A 25,775-nucleotide genomic window follows, 5' to 3' on the forward strand; every position below is an offset into this window, starting at 1 on the left:
TCAGAAAAAAACAGACCACTCAAAAGGAATGGTAAAGGAAAATGCTGAAAGGATAGACCAGTAAACAATTATGTGCAGAAATACTTCCATTGCTTTTTTAAACAGAATCTTCTGAACAAAAGATGGTACAACTTCTGAGGTCCTTAATAAGCAACACACGTTGTCAAAGTACAGAAGAGATGGACAAGTAAAATTTAGCTATCAAAGGTTTAAAAATGTAAGGTTTTCCTGCATCACAGCAGGTACAGGTGTAGAAGCTATGGGTATAGAAAAATCTGTCTGACATTGTTCTTGGCAGACCAGAAAGTCTTACAATACAGAAACAATATCTAATACACTTTAGGCTCTATGTGGTTCCATTTTTCTATCAAACTCTCCCAAATCTACTAAACTAATTTCCCAAGTTATTTGATCAGTTTCAGCCAAGCTGAAATTATGTCTGATGAAGGTGTTTGGTCAGCTAGATAAATGAGAATTTAATTGACATGCAAAACAAGAAATCTCAGGCCATATCTTTCCTCAGACCCCAAGGAATCAGACTTCTTTTCTTTTAATAGATGGCTTTTTGAAGCCTGTTTCCTTGCATTTCTTAAAAGCCTTAGAACATTGACTTCAACAAATTGCTACTGTGCTCCCTATTTTATCAGACAGTCAGCAGCCCAATGCAGAGGGACAGCTCAGTGGGTGAACTAACTTATTCCTCCACATTCCTTATCAGAATTTATTCAAAGCCGCCCTCCCTGCTTCAGCTTGCAGCCTTCACTGTGCTGTTATGGGGATCAGGAAGCTGTGGCAAACTGCTCAGAGCCATGAGCAGGCAGGGCTCCCAGCCTGGGGCTGGCTCCAGGGAGGCAGAGTTTGTCCCCTGCTGCCACCAAGACTGGGGCACAGGGACACCACGGCACCTTCTGCAAGCCCTGGGGAGCACCACACACCTACAGACAGGGCACACAGGGCACAGCACTCAGCTACCTCTGCACCAACCCTTCCCCTTCCCCTGAAACACCTTTCCTGCCTGGCCTTGGTGGCTCAAAACCCACACTCAGAGACCCAAAAAAAGCGTTTCACCACCATTTTGCAGCCCCACTTCAGCCTACTCTTTTCATGGCTATCATACATGCTTGACCTGTTGAAGCAATCACCTAAATTAGTGAATAAAACAAGTGAAAGTTAGGGGAGGGTTTGAAATCCCATTCACCTCAAGTTGAGACCCATTTCTAAAGAAAATCAATTACACCTTGTTCTCCCACATCCTGAATAGAAATGAATGAAGTTTCTAACCTTTAAGGTGTTCACAACATAAACTGGTTTTTAAAATTATAATAATATAATGATGATGAGAAGGAAAGAAATGTGTTGGGGTATTTCCACTGGCTTGGAAATTCTACACAATTTTCTCCATATTTTATGGTATAATTGCATCATAGAATCTGCAAAATTTGGCTTGCCCATTCCCCATTACAGAGATTTTGGATGTCATTAGTGCACAATTTTTACCCCCTTTTAAATTTTTAATTACATGATTTTTTTCTCTTTGAAACATAGAAAATGTTCTAAAAAGGGCTGTTTCTGCCATTACACTGATAAACATTTTTTTACAGGTACAAGCTATACTGACATAAGGAAGGTTTAGAATCATCTAAGTGTATTCAGGCTGCATGATATCCTTCTAAATTGAATAGCAGCAAGAATTAAATTCAGGAAGTGATAAACTGAATAGTTATCACTTCCTGAATTTAATTCTTGCTGCTATTCAAACTTTGGAGGTTTTTTCACTGTAAAATCTATAAAACACTGCTATCGATAGACTAGTTAACTGTCCTGGGCTGGCAATGTGAGGATACTGAGCTACAATGTGAGATAAAATCTGGATGTGATTTCAAGGAATAAATAAAGAAACATACTGGGAGATTCCTCCTTCATTAAACCTTTTCCTTAAATTACAGGGGATAGAGAAGGGTGATGAGCTTGGCTGGACCAGCTCTGCTCCAGAATGTTCTCTTTGTTTATCCCAGCAGATCTCTAATGCTGAGAAAATGACAAACAATTTTGAAATAACCTGAACAGGATGTTTTACTTTTATGTAAATAAAACTTACATAAATTTTCAGGTAATTGATAGATAGATTATCTTTAAGTTCTAAAAGGGGGCATCCCATAAGAAAGAACATTCAGAGACCTAAAATTCCAACACTTTGCAAGTTAGAACTGTTTGATGTTTCTGGTTGAAATCTCTGTGTAGATAAAAAAAATCACATAAAAGGCATTTTAGAGGAAATGTATTATAGTATTATAGTCTTATCTTCTAGATCTTGGAGCTCTTTCTTTAATTAACACTGAAGGAGAACATGTCATTCAAATCAATTGAAAAGAAGCCAAATGCTGCAATGTCTGATCCATAATAAAATCACAATATTGGCAAGCACAGATGGGTAGCAACTTGTTTGAATTGTATGAACAGAGATGCAAAACTGGGCTCTAAAAGATCAGAAATGCTGGGCTATACAAGAAAGATTTGCTGTTAGGGAAGAAGACACCTAAATGTGGTGGGGACATGGGTTCTCTGTTTTGCTAAGCCTGCCCTCAAAGAAAAAGAGAGAAATTCTAACCAGGTAGGCCCAAAATGCAACAGCTAAACCTGACAAGTAAGAGAGCTCTGATTTTGCAAGGAAGTCAGGGCTACATAAAGCTTTATTTATAAGGAAGAAACAACAAAGAAGAAACTTTTTCTTTTTAATGGGTGGCAATGTAATCAAAGGAGAAAGAAACCTTCTTTGGGAAAAAAAGGCCAAATACATAAATCTTCTTCCATTCATTCAACTAGTTTTGAGTTTTCCCCCCTCCTTTTCTAAAAGTTCTAACAAAATTTTGTGGAGTGTTTCAGCACATCAGAATTTCGGATTTGCATTTCTGAAATGTGTGTGTTATTTCATGATTGCACACATTTAAGCCAACTCTGCAATTTGACTAATTTCATAAATGCATCATAATCAGCAAGATTTTTTTTTGAAAGACTAGAAATACTCACACATTGAAACCTGTATTCAGAATATTACTTGTGAGATACATGATCAACTTTCTAAATATGCCACAGCCCAAATGCCAGCAAAATCAAGTATCAAATACACAAATTTTTTCATCAAGGGACAGAAAATGTCATGATACCCCTTTAGCTTAAGTAACTTTCTATAGCCTGTCTTATGAGTCTTTATTTCTATTATGACACTTTCAGTAAGGGTGAGAGACCAAAAAATGTTGATGAAAGATATGAATACTAGTCCCATGAAGTTGTAGGCTCTTTCCAAACATAAACATGCCTTTAAAGGATTCTCCAGTACAGGGCTTATACATTAAATGACAATTATCACAGCAGATATCAGTCATATGTCTCAAAGAAAGGAAAACTTCTGCTTTAAATGAACTCTTCCTATGAACACCTCAACAAAATAGAGACTTTTTTCTTCATCTTTACCTGATTCATGGGCCTAGGACCAATTCCACCTTTCTGACCATAATTTAGGAAAGAAAGATAAGCTTGACTTACAATATGTCTTTGATAATGATACATTTCTTAATAAATTAAAAAATAACATGATTTGTAAAATCTATCCCACACTGATAATTAGCACACAAATAGCTGTGTCAGTTTGGGTCATGATTTGGGTAAACCAACAAATCACCAGATCCTCATAGTTTCTTTTTAAAGGTTGTCTGAAACTGCTAACAGAATTGTAATAATATGTGGGGAAATAATGCATAGCATGATCCTATTTTTCCCAACTAGGGATGAGAATTTATGAGGCCTGCAAAAGGAATCAGAGGTCAATGATAATAAAACTCTGAATGATGGAAGATGATGATCACTGTACTGCTGTTGAATTGTTTGCTCAGAACAAAAAATGATGTCCAAAATAATAACACTAGCTCGAGGTACGTTTTCCTTGCAATTGCATAAATAACTAGCAACTAAGACTCATGTCCAATACAGAATCAGTATCAATAATAATAGGTATTATGGTAGGGAAATAACATAACTGGCAATTTCCCTCCACATCCATTTTGTCAACAATATGAACTCAGACCTTCCCCTTTGCAACTGCTTTCTATTCAATAATTATTTTTCACCACTACAAGTGGTCCCAAAGAGCATATTACCACACTTCTAGAACTTTATCTTTGTCACAACTGGAACTGCTGCAGGCAGAGTTTTTGTAGTGTACTGGTGTGTTTTGTTTTGTTTTAAAAATTTTTGTTTGTTTGTTTTAATTGCCTGATTTACTTTCACTTTGTAAATATTTATGTAATCATACAGATAAATTAAAATGGTAAAAGTAAAGTCAAGATCTGAGTCCACTGGTAACAATACTGTTACTTTGATTAGCCTAAATCAACACTGAGGATATATTGTTAAATTCCAGCTTCACTCATATTCCCCAGCCACATAAACACAATAATTTGCACGTTGAATTTACAAGCAATCTGATTATGGCTTTATAATTTCTTATAGATTTATTTTTTTATCCTTTTTGTCAGTTCCACCTGGGGACCAAGATTTAAATTTATTGCTAACTGGATACATACAGAACCAAAAAAATACAACTTATGTCTCAAAGAAGGCTTGCAGTCTCAAAGATTCTGGATTGTTAGAGGAGGGAGAGAATTTTGGTTGGTACACAGTGATACCAGTCATCACCAAAAACCTAGCCAGTATCAAGATTTTGAAGCTATTTTAGTAAAAAGAAGATTTAAAAAGGAAAAAAAAAGTGGTTAATTTTTTTTTGCACACATATTCTAGAAGGATTTAAGTTACTTTCACATCTGAGCTTAGAACAAGTCTAGAGAAGGCTGATTGTAACAAGTGAAAGGCATAAAACATTTCACACTTACTAGATGCTTACAAATCTTATGCACATCTGCACCCCACCCTTGCAGACCTTTTTTGTATTATTTTTGGAATGATAAAAACACAATTATGCTTAAGCTAACAATGTGGAGTGCAATCCTTTATTTCAGCTCTCCCCTTTTGGAGACAGGAAGACTAAATCACCTTGAAAAGAAAGATAATGAAGTTGGAATTGATTCTGGTTTAGTCTTTCCTTACAAAATAAAAGAAAAAAAAAGAAAAGAAGCTCTAATATACTTAGATGCCCAGCCACGGCAAATTCAATTTGAGCACTATTCACTTAATCTTTGCACCCTATACTAATATGTTCTATATCCACCTCTCCAGTAGCACTTGCAATAATTATCAGTAATGCAGACCCCCAGCTGTATATAGATGAATATTTAGCACATACTGAGTTTCCAAAACAAAGTATATCTATAATGTTCTCCTGTACCTGGAGCAGAACTCACACTTTTAATAATTTTATGTTCTTGTGCATTATCATCTACAGCATAGAAAAGGAAGTAGTTAAAAAATTTTAAATAATTTGATGCTTTCTGATTAATTTGTAGCAATAATGTCAAAATGTTAATTCATGTGTAGTTTATGTATTTTCTGTCCAAACCTCCCTATAACACAAACCCTTAATAAACTACAGAATTATTTATTTAAAAAGCAATAAAAAGTAAAGAATTCAACAAAAAAATGCCCTGCCAAGAGAAATGGAGATCTCTCTATAATATTCTATTTATATGCAAATTCTTGCTTTTCCAAACTCAATTCAAAGGTTTCCCAGAGAATACTAATACCAACTGTAGCTTATTTAAACACATCGTAAAGAAGTTTTTTTGCTTTTTTTTCTGGTCAGTAACTGGGTTACAGTATGATTGCTGGTATTGGACAGTAGCATTAGAGCTGTCTCCTATGCATTCACTTCACTGATCCAACTTGAAGGCATCTTTCTTTTTCCTGAAGGCTCTAGCAAACCCAGGCACTAGAACAACCTGAGGATATGAGAGAAAAGCACACAAAAAGTGAACTAGGTATTCATAGGTTGAGCTACAGCATATGTCTGGAACTCACTTTGCATGACTTGTTGAGAAAGAAGACAGTAAATAACTGGGATGTAAGAAACTGTGCTAGCTTGGCTAATTATGCCCTTCTGAGCAGATAGTGCCAAATGCAACTTTGGTAGAAAGGTTATCTTCAGTTTTAGCCTGAGGAAAAGCCAAAGGCTAAGGCAGAAGGAAGCCCATGTCTCCAAAAATGGATTAGCACAGGCAGCACACACGGCGTGCTGCAGCAGCCTGCAGAGGACAAGAGCAGCGATTGCAGGGACACTGCTCTGGCCAAGACACCACAGGCCTGTCAGTCCCTGGTGCTGGAGCAGCACCAGAGGGTAATTGGCTCCCTGGGCAGCCCTGTCAGGCTGACTTTGAACCAGGCACAAGGATCAGTCATTCACCCCAAAGGCAGCCACGCAGGATTGGGGTGCTCAAGCAGAGATACAGATGGACAACAGGTCTCACACACCAACACATGGAGCTGCCCATACATACAGGTACAGGCAGTGTCACCTCAGGGGCACAGGTTACAGTCTGAGCAACCTGGCACAGGGGAAATAAAAGAAGAAAGTTGACACAATGGCATAATGCCTCAATCAGGTACAACAAACACTGATGGCGTACAGATGAAGGATTTCCTCTCCTCCCTAGTCAGTGGTGCCCAAAAGACTGAAACCACCCTTGGTAAGTTTGTCTCAAACAAGGGCAAACTCCTAAGCCTCATATTATCACCAAAGAGACTTATTAATGAGTTTGTGGCAGTGTGCCAAAATACAGCCTACATACAGAGTGACACTTCTGAGAACTCAACACGTCCTGGACACTTCAAAGAAAGGCAGATCATGCAATGTAACCCCAGCATGACTTAAATATGGCACATTTCTCTCTCTGCATCCTCAATCTCCTCTGCCCCCATCACAGGAGGGGAAAGGAAGTGATTTGCAGTAGTAGATGTTTCACAGAGCTCAGGATTTGGAAAACTGGAAAATGAACAAGCCAGAAATGTGTAGCAGAGAATGTAATAATAATCTGATATTATTAAAGCTGAAGAAAAAAACTCCACTATTTTTCTTCCCGTGGAGTGACAAAAGAGAATTTTTTGAGGATGGGAAAATTAAAATTTACAGCAGTTTATGGAGACATATCTTGGACTTCTTTTCAGCTCAAGATCACAAATTGATTTCCATCAGAGCCATAAATTTATGGCCCTTCACTTTCATTATGGATCAAACAAGGAAACTAAATATCTTTCATTTTCTGCACACAAAGTCTTCCTAGACAAACAATGATTCAGGATTAAGAAAGATTAATCCAGCTACAAGTAAACAGATTGATCATTTGTAGAATTAATGAATTCATTTAATAAACAGTAAAGGCTTAGTGCCAGAACTCACTACACTGTGGTGTCAAGATGTTTTCATGAAATTTCCTGCAAAAAGTAAAAGAAGTAAATTGTCATATTCAAACACAGAGTTGCTTCAAGGGTCAGGAGGAGTAAAGGTGGTCTCACTGGGTTTATATGGTATGGTTACATGTTTAGGTTAGCAATGATTGAAAAATACATTAAATGCTAATACTTTAGAGTTCTTAAGATATCTTTACCTGATTTGCATGCATTTATAGATACACTGAATTTTGCTTACAATGTTCTATCTGCGATGCCTTTTTTTTTTGTGGAGATGGGATGGTCAATAAATAAAAAGGGCATTTTATTTAATAAAAAAGACATCAAATCTTATTTCAAGGTCTCTTCACCCTCAACTTGAAATTGCTGTTCAACTTACATTTTCCTCTATATTTACCCAGTTGCCTCATTTCTGCCTATTTTGTTCCAAAATAATTGAAAAAAACCTCTAAAAAAGAAGACCTATTCCTTTTATTTTCACTCACATGCATGAAGTAAGCGTTCTAAGGACTTCTGACAACATAGTAGGGATTCTAAATAATAAGGGATCCAATCTGGCCCAATGCAGTACCATAGATATGGTCCTCTGTAAGAGCAGTCACTAGAGAAGTCAGAACTTTTCAATTTTTGAAGAAGCATAAGAGAAACCTAAGTAATTATAGTAATATATATAGTGTAGAGACAGATGCTCTAAAAGAAAATAAATATATGCTGTAAAAGAGCAGTTTACTTATATTTTTTAGTATTTTTTCATAATAGCTCAATGAATGCCTCTCTTTTGCAATCTGTAAGATGCAGATAATGAAACTAACTTTCTCTCTTAAACATGGTCTGTGTTACCAATGACAAGCACTAGATTATAGCTATGTACTATTTTATTACAAAAAGGCCATTGCTTATTTCTTCCAGTCTCTCTCTTGGCAAAGTATTTTTCTGTCTTGTCTAATGAAGATTAAATTTGTCACTGAAATCACAATGGGTCTAAATGCCTTCAGCTTTTTTATTTTTTTATTTTCTGGAGAAATTGTCATTTTAGCTTCAGCTAAAATCAGCTAAAATCCTAGATTAAGATATCTGCTGAAGAAAAACATCATGTTTCTAGCACACTAATGGGAAGAAATTAGAGCAGAGATTGTTTTTAAATTCTGGCAAAAAATCTTGACTTGCTAGACTTGATGTGAGACCAAAGAAAAAAACAACATAGATTAAGGAGGAATTGTTATAGAAATGCATTTAGAGTCAAGGAACAGCTGTATTAAACCCATCAGAAATCAGAGGCACAAAAATACAAATTAAGCTGTTTGAGATATGAATGATAGAAAGACACTCTTTGTTTGGGAGAAAAGAAATAAACCCTTTGAAAACTGGCAGAGATACTGGAGAAACAGAAGATAAAATACTGCATCGATCTTGAAACTTGTCAAAGCAATGAAATTATCCAGAAAATGTTGACTTGGACTGCCCAATACACGGAGTATTGAATGTGGCCTTTGTCTTCTCCCAAAAGGCAGGCGAGCTGGTGCTGTGGATTGTGCAGCTCTGGGGAGTGAAGAGCAGGAAGGGCAAGTTTTCACAGTTTTTAACTGATGAACAGGACTGGAACAACTCAACTGCTATAAAGGCATTTTAGAATTTACAGATAAAACCTGGTTTTTTAAATGTATGTTACATTTGACACTGTTTACATGCACTCCCACCGTACCAAAGTAAAATTAGGGAACTGCATTGCTGGCATCCACTTTTAATATACACAAGTTACGAAGAACTTAGGCATTTGGAAAGACATATTCTGGGAAAAGATTGAATAAATGTGTTTTTTTCCTTCTGTATTAAACACCTTCCAATTAAATCACAACATTTTCAGGAAAAAAAAATATTATCAGTTTTGGAGCACTCCTGCTGGGTTGGGTTTGTTAGCATGCTGTGGACATACATTTCATCTGCGTATTTTTTTTAAAAGGAGGCAGAAATGGATACTGCCATTACTGTTGCAAAGCACATGGTGTTTTGGAAGCTGTGCAGGGATGAGCCAGCTTAAATGACATCAGTCTACACTTTATGAAGGGATAGATTTGCAACTCTGCTGTGCCAGTGGAAGATGGGACATTATGTAATATGTGAAGATCATTACACATTAATCATCATATGAGGAATATCTTATTTTACTTTTCAGAGGGTAAGAAAATAGACATGACACATGGAACAAGAGAGTTCAGTATATTCCTTAAAAATACAAACATTTAAATCCTTAAATGTTTAGGAAGAGCTTATTTTCAAAATGAAGCTGAGTTTATAGGAACTCAGACCTGATAGACTCAGTAATTGGATGCATGCAAACACTGCCTAGTGCCCACAGAGAGTTGAAGGAATGACTTTATGAGGAAAAGAGCTTCTTCACAAAATGGTTGGTTTTCTGCTCAGGTAATCACCCAAGCATTTATACTTTATGCAGCCACTCACTCAAACTGTTGTTCAGGTTCTTTATTTCCACTGGCTAGAAGGCAAATTCGAAGGAGAAAAGAGAAAAATATCTTTAACTAAGAGTGAAAATAGAGTGTTTTAGAAGTTATTTAGATAAAAAAGCATTTCAGTGTTTAATTACTAAACAAAGACAACAATATCCATGTACAGAATGAGTTGGTAAAAAAGTCAAAATTTGGCCTATTTTGTTCGGCAGAGATTGATATATCTGTAAAATGGACTTGAAAAATCACCTGTATTTCTTCTCATTCTATTCACCACAGATTTTATTCCTAAGAAGCACATAATAATGCTGTTTCAATGTGCTATTTCTTTTCTCTTTCCAAAGGAAGAATAATGCCAACAGTCAGCTATGATTCCCCATGCCCTGCCCTTGAAATTCAATGACAGAAAAGCACTAGCCAGATGTACAAAAAGGCATCTTTTAGAGCAGTCTTATATTTCTTTGTCACATCATCTTGCTGCCAAGGTTTTAACCCACATCCTGGCTGACAGCCCATCCAGAGCCAGAGCAGCCACAGTAAGGTTTGCAAACCAGCTCTTCACATCTTGCAGCAGGGAACAGATTCAAAACCAGCTCAGCTACATTCAGTGTTGTAAGAGTAAATTATTTGCCTGGTTCCTGGAAATTAATATAACCCTAGAAATAATTCTAAAGTAATTAATATAACCCTAGAAGAATTGAAGTTTCTCAAGAAAATTTTGGTTTTGTTTCCAGTTAGCTCAATGCTAATTTAGGTCACAAACTCTCACTCTGTAGCACATGTATTTACACTGTCAAAGCCCTTGCAACTCATGCAAGTCCCAGGCTGGTGAACTTTAATGGGACATTAACAGCCCCTAAAACTGCCCATAGGCCTCTCAGCTCCACTCCAATGAGGAGTTAATTTTAAATTAATCTGTCTTCTTGCTGAGTGCTGACTGCCTTCCTCAACACATACATCTCATTTATTCAAACAGAGAAACAGCTCAGTCACTAAAGATGTATCATTCCATTCTGAATTATAGAGGGATAAATTACCAGTCCCTGGATATCTAGGTGTCTTGGCCAACAAATTGCTGAGCTTGCACAGGCTGGCTGTCCTTTTGTAGTATGTCCTACAGACCCATCATTTCCAAACTCACTACCATTTACAGGCCTGGTTTACAGTATTTTCTCTTCAGATAACTGTAAGGATGAGGCTATCTAGTGCTAAAGGATGCAGTCAAGCTCAGCCAGTAAGGACTGGCATCCCCACCTACCAAAAAGCTGGCTGGGCCACCTTTCTTACCTGCCTGACCTGCTCACTTGATCCCACTTTCCAGTTTTGGAAAGCATATGCCCACTGTGACAGAATTGTTTCTTGAAATTCACAGTAAACTTTTCTTAAATCAGGCCTAGTTACAGTCCTCATAGATTTTATAAACTGTCTGTCCTGCTCTCTCTCCTTTGTTTGAATGAGTCTTCATTATAGTCCAGAAAAACTCCAAAAGCAGGACACCTTGCCAGGAGATGGAAGACCTCCCTGAGGGTAAAGGTAATCTTGAGCTCTCTGCCTCACTTCCCTGGAGAGTGCACAACCACCAGGATATCATGAAAGCACAAGACACCAGCACTTGGGCTCAGAAGAAAAGCTGACAGCTTCTCTCATTAACAAAGACCAGCGGCACTCTCAGAAGTGCATTGCACATGCTGGAGCCCAAGGCAGGCAGGTCTCTTTTTGCAAACCTTAAGAGCAGTTAAGTGAATCCCTAGAAGCAAGATTTCAGACACACAATGGGCATTGCTGATTTTTGGTTTTAATTTTCAGGCCACTCCCAGATCCACAGCTGAGTGCTTGGGATTGCGAACTAAGTGATAACAGCAAGCAGCTCACACAAGGCTTTAATTTAACTTTAGAATTACAAAACTACAGATTTGCCATGAACACACAGTTTGTAAGTGCTGAAGTCCTTCATCACATTCACAACCTTAAACAAATTTGGGAGGAAGTGCTTGTTAAACACTAACCAGTGTTGACAGCAAATGCCCACTTGCTTCAAAGACTAAAACCAGTTTTTCAGCCCCTGAATCACATGCTTGCCAATCATGTGGAAATTTCTCATACTTTGGTGCATTTGGGCATATTGTTTGGCTCTAAATGAGCCCACAAACCCACTGACACTTCCATGAGCCAGGGCCTTCCAAAGATTTGTTATTTAACTGAACTTTATTGCATAACTCACAGTGGTCATTTTTCTTTTTTCTGTTAATGGTAAACCATAATCTATCTCACAACTTCTTGTGCCCCGAATGAATCTCCATTTCTGCCTGGTTATACCAAAAGCAGCAGATTTTCCACATTGCATAATGTAGGCATCCCTTCACATGATTTAGTTAAGCTGTTTCTAAGCATCTGTCCAGTATAATCTGTTTGTAAAAAAGTATGAAGCATATATCACTTTTTACCTGCTCCTGGAGGAGAAAAGTAATAAAAGAGCACATTCAGCCTCCTCCTCTCATATAAATGCAGTAAGAAGGGAAAAGCAGCAACTTACTTTATTACTCCCATCAGTTTTGCTGAAGTAAGGAGACTGAAAGCTGTGGGAGAAAACTTTCTGTGTCATTATACAGACTCTCCACAGGAAGCACAGGCTCATCAATACATTGTTTTTTGCCTTCAGCTTTAAATATGAGTGATTTCACATATACCAGGTCGTATAATTTCTTTTAGATCTGTAATGCACTCAACCAGGGGCAAACTGAATCCTGCTTTAAAAAAAATAATTTATGGTTTGTTTGTTTGTTTGTTTCCTCCTACATGCGCATGTGACCCCACTCCTCACTGTGTGCCTTTCTCCCTCCTCCCTGCAGGGTACAAACCCCATACTGACATTCCTTCTGATGTCCTCTGACTCCAAATCAAGTCTCTCCCCATACAACCAAAGTTGTGGTTCCCATAGCTTGAATGACAGGCTTTAATAGAGTGTTTACCATCCAGTGCCCTGACAGGTCAATCCCACCAGGAATCAGTCTAGACTGGGAATTCCTGCTTTTATATAGCTTTACTCAGCTTTACTCAGGTTTTATTCTGCTACCAGTCCAGTTATTCAGCACCTTCCAGCCTTATTCTGATCCTCTCCTTTTCTACAGCTGCCTGGTCTCTCCAGATCAGCCTGTGCTCTCCCAGGAAGAGCACAGACCTCATGTTGCATCACTTTTGTTTAGCCCTCTTTCAGGAAGGAGGAGCAGAGCAGGGAGGAAAAGGTGATGTTGCATGCAGAGACTGTCTCATAGCCTCGGCCATAGAATTTGGCCTCACTTGCCTGCTACCTCTTCCCAACCTTATTGTCTGAAATCAGATGTTATCCTCTCCAGTGACCTGTCAGAGGAAGATAAAACAGCAGAGGGGAGAGTAAATTGCATGGAGTTCTGCAGTCAGAAAATCACTTCTCTGAAAAGCGATGTGACAAGCCTGAACTCTATTTTGCTATCATATATTTTCTCAGTGTCACAAGAAGGAATGTTTTTCTTGTTTAAATGTTTTTAAATTAAGACCTTTCTTATCTGAAATTAATATCAGAAATTTGTTACATTATAAGTGCAGAGAAACAACACTGGGCTTACTTCACACTGTTCAAGGCTGTGGACAAAGAACTTGTATGTTTTTATTTACAGAACAGTCTATAAACATCCTATGATCTGTTACTTACTGTTCCATGAATATATGGGACATAAATCATTAAGAAAATCACTTGGTCAAGGCAGTGACAAAATAGCAAAGTGGTTTACATACATATAGGGAAGGAATGAAATGACTGTGCATATTGAGTCCAGTAGGATGTCTAGATCCCTAGAAAAAAGGAAAAGGTAATTTACTGATGATATTTAATATACAGCAGCACCATAAAACTGCTAGTCATAGTCTTGCTTCTCTTAGAAAATTCAGACATTAGAAAATTCAGACATTAGAAAATTCAGAAAAAGAATTCTAATATTATTCTACTGCAAGATATGTCACATAGCCAATAAATTGGCATCTTTAAATCTCACTAAGTGATCTAGAAGCCATCCATTTGACATTATACTTAATAGGAGCACTTGCTGGTGCTCTGCAGAGAGCTGATTAGTCACAGCACAGAGTTTCCTCTAGTTTTTTAGCTATTAAACAACACTTAGCAAGTTAAACTCATATTAAATATTTATCTGATATTTCTTGTTCCGCGTAAGTAATTGCTGCAAATGCCACAGGAATACTGTGCTGCTGCCAGAAAGAGGATGCAATGGCAAATAGATTGGGAAGTAAGCCCATGAGGCAACATCTGAGTTGAAATATGAATTTGTGAACCCTTTGGCCAGGATTGCTCAACATGACTGAGAATTTCACATTTTGCAGATGCCTGACTGCAGCATCTTAAAGAGGCATAATTTTTGCAGGGTGATCTTTTGACCCTTTCTGAACATCATTCTATCTAGAACATATCCCCACATACATTCTCCAACTCTTGACCTTCTGGTTCTTCTCATTAGTAAGCTCAGTTACTCCCTCACATTACACTGTCCTCACATAGTTCAAGATTTAGAATTCTAATCACTTTGGGAAGTGTAAATGCAAGTGTGCAACCTCCTGAAGATCTTATGACTCAGTGCAGCTGTGGATGCTTAGAGCACCTTTGATGTCAAGCTGCTCTGCTACAGGGTGGTGTCTGACTGGAGGTGGTGACCCTTCTGAAACATCCAACTGTGGAAAACTGAATTGAAATAAACTGCAACAGATCATGAGTTTCTGGAAACTGGTAGTGCTGCATTCTCATAAACCTTTGTGCCTCATACAACATCAGGTGGACAAGGTCATCTCCCCAGCTATTTACTGCAACTGTGAGGGTTGTTCTGGCTCTGGTGTCACAGGGTTAGTTTTATTCCACAGGAAAAACCTTTTCTGCCCTGACTAACTTGAAATCTTTTAAACCTGAAATATTCTGAGTGATCAATACCATTATCTATTGAAGCTATTCAAGCAGTCTGGCTGCCTTACAATAATAACTTCTGTTTAGATGTTTTGAAAATATTCTAAACTTCAATTTGGCATATAAATAACCTCATTTTTTCCTCAAACTAGCACCCACTAACACATTGCCTGCTCTGAAATTCCCTGTCATTGCTAGGAAAGTCAGCACTGGGTCAGTGTTAGACATCTGCATTTTCAGATGAGTAACTATTATTTGTGGGGAGAAGCAAGGCTTGCCAGAAAGGACAAAGTTCAAGAACAAAACATCCCCCATTAGCATAGTTCAGTTCTAGTCAAAATAACTTTTTAATGTCTTTATTTGAAATTAATCCCTCCCCCCAATCAAATCCAGATGTTTTGTGTTTATTTATTTTTTATTTACATTTTTTTAGAAGGAGAAAGTGGTGTAGGAATGGTGAGAAACAGTTTGAAGCTCTAAGAAGCTTTGATCCCAGAAGCACTGTTAGAACTGTTGTAAAACATTTTGTTTTCTCAACCTAAATGCTGTGAAGTGCATAACTAACTACCCAAGCTAACAAAAAAACCCAAACCAAACAAACAAATATGAAGTTCTTCTAAACACTTTCTATGTATTTCATTTATTGTGATTCTAACCAACTGCAGCTGCTTTCTCTCCTTTACTTCTTGAAAATGCAATCAGCAATGAAGTTAATTTGTGTCAGACCAAAGCTCTTGCACTAACTGATTACTTACAGATGTCAAATCTCCAAGTGAAATTTTTGCCACCTGTTTTCAATTTCAGGATTGGCAGTTTTGCATTTCCACAGCTTACTGACCTGGTGTGGGTCTATACCATCTGCTGTTGTATTCTCTATGCTCAGTTTCCACAAGACATCAACAACATCAAAATAGTTTTATCAGGAAGTTTTCTCCTTTATGCAAGGAGGCATCCAAAATATTGTAATGTGGAAGAATCAAAATTGTCTTCCACATTAAAAAGAAGCTGTAGATGAATGAAACAATGACAACTTTTTATTAATAAGTGGTTTAATTCAAGGTGTGAATATGGTTTATTTGCATGTCAAATTAACTATAGCAAGATGTTTCCATGAATTGTTCAGGCCAAGCTTCACTGTATTTTTATATATAATTTATTTTTTATACAATTTGGATATCAATTATCAAGCATAAGCATTTTGCATAGCCTGAAGTTCTTTAAGAGAGCCCATTTTATTTATGGAAACATTGCTGTCAACATTAAATTTATGTACTAGAAAATACAATACTTTATTTAATTAAAAGGGGCAATAATAAACATTTGGGAAATAAACTGGGATTTTTAGTGATAAGCAATGATCACAAATACAAAATTGCCTTTTTTTTTTCACTAGTCTGCAAAGGTTACATTGCTAAGTAGTTTTGCAAAACGTTTTTCCTATTTTAGATGAGATTTGTTCTACAAGATGTATTACCAACATTGTTTTAGCCATGAGTCATCTATAAGCTAATTCCAAAATGTATTCTCATTATAATAATTACTAGATGGTACTTTTAAGAGAAACCAGTTATGGAAAAGGAGCAGTTATCCTACATGTAACTTGTAGCATGAACCTCTAGGGGATGCTGTGTATATTAAATTTACACTGCATGGCTTGTGGTTGGCGATATTATTTTTTGCTTGTATGACCACAGTAGGTAAGTTCCTTTGCTGCTGACAAGGTCCAGGGTGGAAGATGCACTGCAAATGCAGGATTAAAACTGCAGGATAAAATCCTTTCCACTGCTGCATAAAGAGTTAAGCGTGTGCTAAATTAGGCTGTGCTCTGAGGTGTGAGCTCCTTCCCTCTCCTCACGTAGCCCAGGACCAGAGGAAGCTGCAGGGCTTTGGGAGAGGAGGAGGAGGAGAGGGTCTGGGATGGGTATTGTCTCCATAGCACTGCAGTGGGCTATCAGAGGTGGAAAGGCAGAACCTCTGATATGACATGAACAGCAGAGTGGGCATGGGCCACAGACTGTGGACATGCTAGGGTGGGAGAGAAGGATGACTTTTTGCCAAGACACCAAAATGAAAACAATTATTTCCCTACTTTAACACCAACCACAGAGGTTCTCTCAGTCTTCTCCCCACTGCAGGAAATGACAGGTTCCCCAGTCCTTTCCCTTGTTCGTGAGGCAATTGAAGCCATTGTCTCCAAAAGAAGTTTCTGAGCATTCCCCTGGGGTCGAGTATTGGTGAGACAAGAGACAGCACAAGATCCAAAAGCACTTTCCAGACAGCCACAGCTCTTCCAAGCCTGTCAGACTGCAGTTACAGCTCTTGTGCTGATGGTGATAGACACAGAACCCTTTACTCCTCATAACTATTTGATTCACCTTCTGCCATACTGTTTGCTATTGTTCAGTCTCTAGAAGAGTGAAGGAGACTTTGGCATCACTTTGGAGCCACTAGAGTTTTTATGTATTTTGCTTAAAGAACTCTGTCAGGCAAAAATTAGGCAGGATTGTGGCCCACTTGCTGCAATGTCCTCTGACCTCAGTTAACACTGACATAAAACTAGAAGAATGCTGTTGACTGGAGCACAGCTATTGCCATTGTACAGGAGTGCATCTGAGGTCAGAATCCGACTCAATCTGCTTGCCAAAGACTGCAAAATATTATGAAAGAATGGCTAACAGAAGCTACCCACACCCACTGAGCTGTGGATGTTCAGCTGAGAAGCAGATGTTTTAAGGGTCAGTACTTCTGTAATAAGTAAACACATTTATTGTAATGTAGAACACTGAGCTAATAATATAAATACCAAGTAGGATACTTGAAATACTGTGCAAACAACAACATACATCTAAAAAATAACTACAACAAATGCTTGTTTTTCACTAGAAAGATCACAGGATCAGCAGCTGTTTACTGCTTCAGCACAGCAATTACGACGTAAGCTTAGCCAATGTTTCCAATAAAGCCTGCTCCCATCCATCCAATTTCTAATAATCTGTGACATTTTTTCCTGGGTCTAATATTCAGAGAGTTTGCTGTCCAAAACACTAGCTGAGTTGCTCTCAGAGCAAGGCCAAAGAACCACGTGCTCTCCTTTTTAGATGCAGTTAGCTAAAACTAATTCACTTCGTTCTTTGCAAAGACCCCCTGCTTCCTTCTCAGCTGTATAATTGTAGAATGCAAATAAGGGAGTTTCTGAAGACTAAACATGTTAATTAGAAACAAAAAAAACCTCCCCCACATACACCAAAAAAAAAAAAAAGAAAAAAAAAGAAAAAAAAAAAAAGAAAAAGGAAAAAAGAAAATCCCTGCCAGAACAAAAGAAATCTTTGCATTTACTTTTGTTTCTGGAATTTGGCTAAATAAAGTACATTGATATGATAGCCAAGCTTTCAGCTAAGGAGACACCCACACAGATGCAAAGATGCAAGAACAGATCCAATATTTGCACTTCTGCTGACTTTGGTAGGCTCTGGGCCAGTGCTCAATAAAGCAAATAAAGTATCACTTTCACCAGGGCTCCTGCTTATCTGCATCCCCTGCAAGTTCTCTGTAAGCTCTGACCCTTTAGAGGGAAGCCACAGAGCCTCTCCTGCACCGTCAGCAGGAGCCTGAGCAGTGACTCTGGAGCACCAAACTGGGCTGAGGAGAGGCTGCAGGTCACAGGGGCTGCCTGTACCCACCTCTGCCCATGGCCCAGGGGTGCCTGGCTACAGCTCCCCCACCCATCCATTTTAGGACTCTTCATCTGGGATGCTGGGGATGCTGGAGGGTTAGAAATGGATACAGAGCCCAGCATAATACTCAAGAAGAGAGACATGTATTCACTGCATTATCTTCTCACACATGTTCTAAACTACAAAAATACACAAACATGCTTAAATGTGGGAGCAACATTCTCATCAGACCAGTCTAACTATTCCCTCTTGTATTATCCTACATGCCAGTTATTTTAGTTTGATTTTTCATTTTATTCAACACGTAAAAACAAAAGCATCATCCACTCTCTCTTTTCCTTTTTTCTCCAGGAGAGAAAAAGGCTAAAAATTGCAGTGGAAGTGCAGACATACATGCACATTTTTTTGCTATCATAACTGAAGTTTTGCACATGTCTCTCTCCCGCTTCCTTTTCCTTGGCTTAAAAAAAAAAAAAAAAAAAAAGACAGGTACATTATAGTTCAAAATTTTAAAACCAAAGCTATGTCTGATCTTCCTCAGAACTCCCTTTCCCAAGTTAGGACTTCCATGCTAAGTAGTGAAGCTACTACAGAAGCAAGCAAGCTAAGCATCCCACTCAAAGCCAGCAAAGAACTCCTAATCCATTCCAATGTGCCCAAATCCCTCTTTTGACCTGCAGTTTTGCATGTACCAGCCTGAGTTCACCTGGGGTGAACAAAACTAGTTTGCTGACTCTATTAAAAGGCAAAAATTTGGACCAGCTCAGGAAGAACCTGCATGTTAATGCATCATCTAGAATTGTAGTGGTTTGTTTTCTTCTTTGAACATAGATTCTGTTTATTTATTTATTTATTTATTTTAAAGCAAGAACATACTCTTCTGTTTGGATGAAAATAGGTTCATTCTTTTGCTTCTCTAGTCTATAAAGGTGCACATGTGTTTCTGATAAACTGGGGGATCTTCCTCTGTCCCTGAAGTAAAAAAGGTGAATACAAATGTTGATAACAGTTAAACAGAGTCAAGATTAGAAAACTCAGGAGCTGGACTGAACAACCAAATTTAAAAAGTGATTTGGACAATGTCAGACAGCAGGATGAAAGATTAAATTTTTGTCAGAGCATCAGCTAGCACCCTCTGGTAAATGGCATGCAGGGGAGAAAGAGCTCAAGTAAATGTCTCATCACCAGCTCTATATCTGAATTTTAAATCTGTTCTAAGTTATAAAACTGCTTGCAGAGTTCTGCATTACTGACTTCTCCAAAGGTTTACTCCTGTCTAGGTCTTTAATGTGGTTTTATCTATAGTTCTCCCTGTTTTCTAATGCTTGGATAAGTTTTGTCAAATAGAGTTCAGAAAGCCCTACTTTTAATCAGATGTCAGAAATGTTGGGGATTTTTTTTTAGGATTTACACAGTTATGCACTTCCACCTTGCAGCTCTGGGTTAGAAAAACACAGGTAAGTGAAAAGGGATGAAACAGATACATGGATGACTTGCTTATTTTCATTGGCTGAGTAGTATCACATGAAAAAAATAAAAAGGGTTTTAAAAAACAATTAAGATTTAAAACACAGCTGGACAGTTATAGCCATCGTTTAAAAGCATGAATTATGCGTGAGTTCTAATGCTTGCTCTCAGAATGTGAAAAGGTGACCACACAGAAAAGAGTGTAGTTCAGTCTACCATGAAAGATTGAATTAATGAATACAGTCACTAACTTCAGTTGGCCTTCCCTAATTCAGAGTGTGATTTATTTATTTATGTGCTCTGCAGAGGCCTGCAGGACAAGGCCAATGGCTCTGACAGAGGCTTTCACAACACAGCTGTGTTCATGCTCTCCTTCAAAACAAAGGAAAGGTACAAACAGCTGGAAGGCTAATTCCTTTCATATACCAACCTTTCATACAAGATTTATATACTGTAGTAACCTCATAATATTCCTTTAAACATAGATTTCAACAAATAAATCACTTGAAAAAAATAACAAGTATCCAACTCCAGCTTCTTCAGGAGACCTGGATATAATGATGGAGTGGTGTACAAATAAGTTCTAAATGCAAAGGCTGTGACTGGAAAGAAAAACAAATGAAGAACTAAAGTGTAAGGTTTTATTCAATATAAGGAAGCTACAAATATGTTGGAGTTATATATTAGGGCAACATAAACTCAGATTTTTGTAAATCTCTAAATTATATTTAACTGTTTTCCATGTATATTTTCTTTCTTTTTAAAGGCAGGAGTTTGTATGCCTTTTAAACATATATTGAGAATAAGGACTCTCATCATGATTCATGTCTGTTAGTGGAAATTTTATCAAGTAACATTTTACCTATTTTAAAATATTTTCTCCCTATTTTGGTAAAGCAATTAATCTAGATTAGTGTAAATTGACTGCCTGTTAAATTAACTCAGAATGCATGGGAAAATCCTTCAGATTAATATCTAGTTGCTCATCTGTGTTCTGGAAAATGTTGCAAACAATATTTTTTAGGGTGCAAAACCTCTTCAGCAAGCTAAGCAAGTTTCACCAGTAATTATGTTATTAATCTTCAGTGTGATTTCAGTGATTTTGTGATTTCTACAAGTGTCAAAAAGTATAATTATACATTACATATTAGTCTCTTTAATGTTATGAAATGCTGATGTAGAAACACAGATCTTGTTCAGCAGAAGGGAAACTCAGTCCATGAAGGATTTCAACATATTATTTACTCTCTGGATTTTCAGAGGTAGAAGAGAGGATTTAACAAGTGCTATCACAGTATTGAAGCTCAATTGTATTCAACATTCAGCCAGTTCATTAGGAGTAACAGACCAAAAAAATGGACAAATTAATATGGAGATTTTTTTTATTTTAAAAGCAGAGTCAGCAAAACTCCATGAAATCCAGCAAGCACTTTGCTGCCATTACCCATTCTCAAAGAAATTGTTCTAACAGACAGTTGTATATAATCCTACAATTACTCTCAACCCATTTTCTGTCTGTTCTTAGTCATTTACTCTGCAGAGACAGACAAGTTACTATCTATTTCCCTTGTCTAGTATTTGTGTGGAAAAAAATCTCCTGGTGTGGGTGATTGCTTCTTGGCCTGGTGTACGTTTTAGAAGGCATTTATGGACCTGAAGAATAAGGGTGTGAATATGAAGAATGAAGGATACTAAAAGTATCTCCATTTAAGACATTTCCACCTGGTTTCACAAAACATGAATTTGAGCCAGCAGCAGCCTAAGTGTGAGTGCACTGTAATGAAGATGAGGATTCTTAGACATGCACTAAGACTAATGGCATCAACAATGAACATTAATTAATTCTCACATTAGTTGGGAAAAAAAAAAGCAAAATTATTTTAGGTAATATAAGGGAAGTGTTTTAACTACACCCTGTCATTTTCTAGCTTTCATAATAAGCTTGTTCAGCATTAGAAAATGCAGATAGGCAAAGCATCAAGGGCATGACTTTTACCTTCCCATGACACATCCACAAGTCTGAATAATAAAAACACATAGCAAATCTCTGAAAATTCATCAGCTCTACACGTGCTCACATGTGCTGCATTTCACACAGCTACAACAAGAACACAAAAGGTGTCAAAAAACTGGGCCAAACGTGCCCAAGGATAGCAAGTAGCAATCAACTGATTGGATAAATCCCCTCCAAAACAAGCAGCACTTCTGCAAAAGTAAATACAACCTGAGTACAAAGTTCTCCCAAATACATCACAGCTTCCTTAGCACTTCAGTGGTCACATAATATATTTTCCAGGATTTATAACCTGGATTTTGGTGGTTTTTCCAAAATGTAAGTGTTGAATTTTTCTTCCCAATTTTACCTCCACACAGCATTTTGTGGAGTGTTACCAAACCAAGTCCCTCTGTGAAATTCAGTTCTACAGGTAAGCTGGCAGTGCTGTCAAGGGTTATTCACAGAGCTCTGCAAAGCACTGCAAACTTAATTTCGAAATGCAACCCACCAAAGGCTGAATATACACTGTGACATCCAACACAGTGAGTTGGTGTTAATAAACTACTTACCACTGATGGTTTAATAGCACTAGTATATTCTAATGCCTCTTAGTTCCTCAGATTACTGAAATAATGGTGTCTTTATGCCCTAGATTCTGAATCAAGTAAATCCCTGGTGTGATTCGGATGTGTGGCAACATATTACAGACATTTCCCTATATCTTCAAAATATCTCTAGAAGGACAAATTAGGTAAATTTTTCACTCTGAAAGAAACTGTGTTATGTTCTCAAAACAAGAATCCAGCCTTGCAAATAGATTTCTGGCTCTTTCATTCAAGCCCAAAGGATATGTTAAGAACATGGGAAGGCCTCAGCTCAGCTGCACTGGCAGCATAAATTGCCTTTTCATGAAGAAATATCAAAGAAGAAACTAGGGACCAATGGAGTGAGTGATTCACAGAAAATTTCTTGTTAGGAAAAGTTCTCAAAAAATGTCAGTGGTGTTATACCAGCTGGAATAGAAGGGGGAACTTTCACACTGCCTTATACATCACCTCGATCAATGCATCGCATTCCCTGTGGACACTGACCAGTGATATAAAACACTTCTAGTTGCAAATATCTGGAGATCTTCACATTATTAATGCCCTGTAAGAAGTTTTATCGGGATGAAAATAATTCTAAAATTTGAAATGGAAATGATACAAATGTCTCATGGTATTTATAAGATCAGGAAAGTATCCTGTTATCCTGCTTGCTGAATGATTAATTTTAATACATTTTTAAAGAGAAGCAGTGTTTTTCTAGATTCACCTAGAAAATATTATCAAAATAACACAATCTTAAAGCCCTATTGTTAATATATTATTTTTCACATGATTGTCTTGCTTGCATTTCTGTACCTTAGAAAGCAATTTTTCCTATAGTCTACTCACAAAAGAGTCTAACTTGACCATAACAATTTTTTCTTCTTGAGAGAAGATTGTATTATTGCTCAACCTGAGGGCATCTTCTAACAAATAAACTTTGAGGCAATCTATTTTAGCTTTTTACTTTAAAAGGAAACGCATGAAGTATAGCAAGTCATTCAAGAAATTAAAAGAAAATAATTATACTAATTCAGAAGTAATGGCGCCCTTTGGAAAAAATATAGTCTAATACCAACTGCATGAACCACTAATATTGGCTCATTAAATAGAAACTTGTCTTAGAGCAATTTCTGGATCAGGCAGAAATATTAATCTAAATAATAATCTGTGGACACAGAAATTTTGCACATTCACTAAAACCATCTCTAAGAATTATTTCAACCGTGTAATCCAGAAATTCTGCAAGCTGTGACATCAAATTTGTAAAGTTCCACTTCACTGGAGATTAGAAGACCTTTTTCTGCCTTTTTCCCTGCATTTCTCCTGCTCCCAGTCCTGCACTTGGCTCTGATCCAGAGGTACAGATGTACAAGTGCAAGCAGAGCTTCCTTTCAGCACTCACTCCTGCATGCAGGCTGAGGAGGGGCTGGTGCTGTGCAGGACTGCTGGGACACACACAAGGGGCAGCAGCTTTCCCTTCCCTCTGCTATCAGCTGTTGGTTATCACCAGAAGCATTACAGACACCGGGCACTAAGGCCACTGAGGCAGTTGGATGTTCAGAATACTCTTGGCCCTAAAGATCCTGTGTCCAGCTGCTGGAAGAGATGAGGGGTGTGGGCTGTGCAGACATCTGTAATGCTGGTATGCTGCAGCATTTTATTTTAACATCCTGTTTATCCTGGCCTTAATTTTAGCTCATTGCTGGGTAATGATGCAAGAGATTATCTGATGAAGCAGGAACTTGGAACATGAAACCAAATTTCCAGGCAAATCAGGTTTTCCATTTTCTCCTTTCAGCTCAAGAGCCCCTTCTGCTCAATCCTGGTAATTGTGTACACCAGATGAAGAACATGGCATTGACAGATGACTTACTACTGCAGTCTTTACTCCAGGATCTTCCAACAAGTTCCTATTTTCTCTTGCCAACACAACCACAAATTTTAGAGGACCTTGACTTCTTCAGGCTATATATCAAAGCACCTAATATCGCATCTTCAAGGTGTATTTTTTTCTTTAGTATAAATCATATAGTACATTTTTACTGACTAAAAATCTGAGCAGAAAGAGGAGCAGAGCTGGAGAAAGTGATGGAATTGATAAGTGATGGGTAAAAAGTTTCCTTTTGAGCAAGTCAGAGAGGAGGCATTTCTCTCTTGCTCCCTCTCCTCTCTTATCATACAGAAAAATAACATGTAAGCACAAGGCAAATATTTCTTCTCTTTACATAGAAATAAAGGTGGTTAAAGGAGTTGAAGGACTTTGCAAATGAAAACCACCAGAGGCTGCAACACAAATCATAATTAGAACAGAAAGGAAAGGCATTAACAGACTCTCTGAGCTGGAGTGGGTGAGAGGAGTCTCACTGCCACTGTAAAGTCTGTAGGGAAATATTGGCATTTGCCAGCCAGGAGTGGAACACAGCACTCCTGATACTTCTCCTGGTCAAGACCCAGGATGGCTGCCTTTGCTACTAACCATCCTTGCAGAATCATTGTGGTTCAGGGACAGACAGCTGGGACAATCCCCCCAGCCCTGTTCTGATGTGGTCTGTGTAAATGCAAAGCCAGCACCAGGTCACTTACAGGGGTGTCACACTACAGGCTGTGTATTCCCTGAGCTGTCTATTACTTTGGCTGCTAATATAGAATTTTTCTATTCAGTGTCTCTGTTTGAGAGAGAATAAAAAATTTCACTGTGAAGGGTTTAGTAAAGTCTCAAAAAAAGAACATATAAAACTGCTTTTCTGAAATGAAAACTCATCCAGCACGCCAGGGCTGTGCTTCATATCCATGGTCACAACCACATTCTCAGTCCAGGTTTTTTCACACTAAAGATATGGGTGCAGAGCTCATTTTCAAATCTTCTGGACCATGCCCGAGTAAACAAAGTTGCACTTTCTGGTTATTTTCGTGTTTTATTTTCTTTTATCATCTCAGCAGGCTGTGATCCCAGAAATGACAGTAACTGGTGGTGTCATACAGGCTTTTTGGCTTCCATACACCTAGCTTATGATTCTGCCATCAAACTATAAGTTGTACACATATGATGACAACTTTTCAGAGAGCAAGTCACAGTATTTGTAGGAAGCAGAAAATAATAGGCAGTGTTACCCAAAATAGCAGTCAATATAGATATTCACTTTAATGGTGGGAAGACAGGCTGCAAGACAGAAATCAGAGCATTGCACAGTGAAGGAAATGGCTTGCCTGTGCTGATGTGTTAAACTCACATCTGCTAGGATATAGAAAGAATGGAGTATTTCTCTAATTTTATATTAGGAAGTAATT

General features: G+C 37.8%; 1 protein-coding gene across 1 annotated transcript in view; it reads right to left on the minus strand.

Moving 5' to 3' along the window:
• Positions 1–25,775, minus strand: part of PLXDC2 (plexin domain containing 2) — a 257,404-nt gene that overhangs the window by 143,980 nt on the left and 87,649 nt on the right. The gene's annotated exons all lie outside the window — the stretch shown is intronic.

This window comes from Agelaius phoeniceus, chromosome 1 (genome assembly GCF_051311805.1).
Source record: "Agelaius phoeniceus isolate bAgePho1 chromosome 1, bAgePho1.hap1, whole genome shotgun sequence".
NCBI lineage: Eukaryota > Metazoa > Chordata > Aves > Passeriformes > Icteridae > Agelaius > Agelaius phoeniceus.